Here is a 3,854-nt window from a genome sequence, read left to right on the forward strand (position 1 = left end):
AGCCAGCGCGGCCGGGTCTGGAGTGGCCGCGCGGGTGGGGGGGCGCCGAGACCTCCGCACCCCTCAGCCCAGCCCCAGGCCCCCCGCGCGCGCGCGCGCCACGCCACGCCCTCCCGGTCAATGGGGGGTCCTGGAAGCCCCTCGGGCCCCCGGGCCCGGCCAGGCGCTTGCTGGTCTGGTGTTGGCGGTGTTCGGGGGCGGGCGGCGTCAGCAGGCTGGAGTCGGTCGCGGGTCGTGCGGCTCAAGTACAGCAGCGCGCCCGCGCGCGAGAAGTGCGGCCCGTTGGCCCGACCTGCAGGGCAGAAGCGAAAGGGGGCGGCGGCGCAAGGCTCTTAGGGCGCCCAGGCCACCGCCACCGTCTCAGGCCGTATCAGCCTGAAGGCGCCCGATCTCGTCTGATCTCGGAAGCTAAGCAGGGTCGGGCCTGGTTAGGATCTTGGATGGGAGACCACCTGGGAATCCCGGGTGCTCGAGGCCTTTTGCCTACCAGAAGAGGTCCTTTAGCCCCCCCCCGCGCGTCCGATTCTTGGATCCCCCCCGCAGCCCCAGCCCCTCCCGGGCGCGGGAGGCGGGTGGCGGGGCCCGACTCCCGCTGCAGACCTGGGTTGCCTCCGCGCGCCCGCGAGCCCCTCCGCGTCGCATTCGGCTTCCAGGACACCCGGCGACCGGCAGTCCCGTCTCCATCTGGGGCTCCTTTGGCTTGCCTCAGGCAATCCCGGGGCTTGCACCGGACTCCAGCCAGAGCCCCAGCCCCCCCCCCCCTGCCTGCGCGAAGCGATCGCGCATCATCGCGCGTGTGTGCATGCGCTGCGCACAGATAGATGTGCCCAAGCGGGGCATCTATCTTGTTCTTATACCGTGGGTGGATCCATGCCTGGGAGTCGGACTGCTGGACCATAGGCTACTTCCACTTTTAGTTCCTTGGGAACCTCCATATTCTTTTCCATACCGGCTCTCCCCCGCCCATTCCTACTCACCGTGGAGGAGAGTTCCCTTTGCTCCACATCTTCTCAGCATTGGTTATTGACAGACATCGCAGTGAGGCCCAATCGGACTCATGTGAAGTGGTCCCTCCTTGGAGTTTGGAGTTGAGCCTCTCAATCATTAGTGATGTGGAGCAAGATGACCTTTTGGAAATGCAGATGCAATGCTGTCACCTCCCTGCTCCAGCGGCTCTCGTATTTTCCCAGCATATTGAAGATCGACCACTTCCCTTCAGGCTTGCTCCTCACGTTCTTCTCTGATGTCTTTTGCCTGGAATGCCCTCTGCACTCTTTGGCTTCCATCCCATAGGGCATTTTCGTTTCTTGAATGTCCTAAGTTTCCCTGGTCACATAGCCTTCCAAGATGCTATTTTCCCTGCCTGAAATTCTTCCTGCATCTCAACCCTGGTTTACCTAGGTTCAACCTATGGACCTCAACGAAATGGTGCCTCTGGAAGCCTTCCCTGACACCCAGGTTTTGTGGTGAGGAAGAGGCCCCTCTATAGGTTCTCAAAGGATCTGCCTGTGATGTATCATTAGAGTCGTCTCAGTGAAAGCAGGAACTCTGTGTCTTCTTCTCTCCGCCTTCTATTCCTGAAACTTATTACATGCCTCCTAGCTCATCGTAGGTGCTCAGTATTTACTTAGTGTGTGAAAGACAGAAAAGCTCTTGGAAGCCTCAAGGGGTCACTTGGCTCAGCACTTTTGATCTCTTTGTATATTTGGCGATTCAATTCTTTCCTTTCCTGGGTTGATGTGTACACTATATTGAGGCACAATCTAAGGCATGAAGACATATCCATACATAGAGGTTCTTGCTTTCAAGGAACTCGTACAGCAATTTCTACAAGTTAGGGCTTTTCAAATGCTCTAGAAGCATGTGAACGTTCAGTATGCTCCATTTTCATTTCAAAGAAAGATCGTTTGACTTCCATAGCAAAGGTGGAGACCTTCCAACGTTGAGTCAATACTTATACCTTGACCATTTCAGGCAAGTCTTGTGGTTCCTTCTGGAGGTGTGTGGCTCTTGCAGAAATGTGAAGATCTTCCATCGTCCTCAGACTTTGGTGTCATTTGCAATCATCCAGAAAGCTTCCAGGTCTAGGTTCCAGACCACCACCACACACAGTCAGTAGCCAGCGGGTGGATTCAGGAATACGCATTGTTCACCGGCATTACCGTTGATATTGTTGCTGCACACTCAATGCAGTGGGCAGGGCCTGGATTGTCCACTGGGTCTCATGTGGAATGGAAAGAAGGGCCCCCCCCCCACACACACACCCCCCCCCTGTTGACAGCCTTGTGACGAAAGCGGTCCCGAAACAAGAATCAGACAAACCAGAAGCCCAGATGATAGTCCTTGAGATGAAGGAACTAAGCAGCTGGTTGAGATGGCACCAAGGGAAAGGTTGCTCTTTTGTCTGCCCCTCTACTCCTTTCTTCCTGGACGCCTTAGGGTTTTGTCATGGAGATTTGAAAGAAAGTGCACAAAAGTCATATGTGTTGAATCAAGATTTTGCATTTAACCATCTCTCAAAAGGAAAAGCTTCACCTGCACATGTTTCTTTCAAAACCGTCAATTGCTTTTCAATTCTGGGGTTTCTCTCTTGCCTTGTTCAGTTAGCCTTAACAGTAAAAATCCACGAAAACTACATAAAGATTCAAAGATACCAACAAAGGACAGCTTCTGTTTTTGAAATCATCTTTCCATTTAGTAGAACACGAGCTCTATTCTTTGTATTTTGCCTAGGGAATTAGCAATGTCCTGGTTCAGATGGCAAGGCATCCGCGCGCAGGAGACTGGGGTTTGATCCCTGGGTGGGAAGATCCCCCCGGAGAAGGAAATGGCAACCCCTCCCAGTATCCTCGCCTGGGAAATGCCACGGACAGAGGAGCCTGATGGGCCGCAGTCCATGGGTTGTATTAAAGTTGGGCTCAACCCAGCAACTACGAACACAAGTATTTCCAAAGACCACACTCAAGTGTGTGTGTGTGTGTGTGTGTGTGTGTGTGTGTGTGTGTGTATCTCCTCTTGCCGTCTTGGAGTCTGTCTCGGAATCTTCATGTATTTCTGCCTCTGTATCTCCTGACAGCCAGCCGCCGGCCCGTTCGTCTGGCCCCGGCCTCTCCCAGGCGCTCTGGCTCTGGCTGAGGAGCTTGCGCAGGCCAGCTGTCTCCCTTGGCGTGGAGTGCGTCAGTGCGAGTGTCTGTGTGTCTGTCTGTGTGCCTGCCTGTGGCTCGTCTGCTCTCTCAGGAAGGTCGAGGGGCTTGGCGTGGGGGCAAAGGGGGCCTCGGTAGTGCGAGGGAGGGGCTGGCGCTCGGTCGACCGCGCCTCCTGGCTTCTGGTGGGTTTGGGCACGGACAGGTGCCGGGCAAGTTAGGCGCTCAAGTTTCGCTGCGCCTAGGCCCGCATAGGAGGTTCAGAGGCCCCTGGGCGCTGGGGTTGGGGCGGCGGGCGCCGAGGCCGACACCTCGGGGGCGCGCGGGCCTGAGCAGCGAATGGGATCGGGAGGCCCGCTCAGCCAGCGCGGCCGGGTCTGGAGTGCGCGCGGGTGGGGGGCGCCGAGACCTCCGCACCCCTCAGCCCAGCCCCCAGGCCCCGCGCGCACGCATGCACGCACGCCCTCCCGGTCAATGGGGGGTCCTGGAAGCCCCTCGGGCCCCCGGGCCCGGCCAGGCGCTTGCTGGTCTGGTGTTGGCGGTGTTCGGGGGGCGGGCCGGCGTCAGCAGGCTGGAGTCCGGTCGCGGGTCTTGCGGCTCAAGTACAGCACGCCCCGCGGCGAGAGTGCGGCCCGTTGGCCCGACCTGCAGGGCAGAAGCGAAAGGGAGGCGGCGCAAGGCTCTTAGGGCGCCCGGGCCAAGCGCGCCACC

General features: G+C 58.0%; 1 pseudogene; it reads left to right on the forward strand.

Annotated features, from left to right (window-relative positions):
• The first annotated feature begins 357 nt into the window (after nt 1–357).
• Nucleotides 358–477, forward strand: LOC138987019 (5S ribosomal RNA; annotated as a pseudogene).
• Nucleotides 478–3,854: the final 3,377 nt, after the last annotated feature.

The sequence above is a fragment of the Bos mutus genome, unplaced genomic scaffold, assembly GCF_027580195.1.
Source record: "Bos mutus isolate GX-2022 unplaced genomic scaffold, NWIPB_WYAK_1.1 CTG425, whole genome shotgun sequence".
NCBI classification, from domain to species: Eukaryota; Metazoa; Chordata; class Mammalia; order Artiodactyla; family Bovidae; genus Bos; species Bos mutus.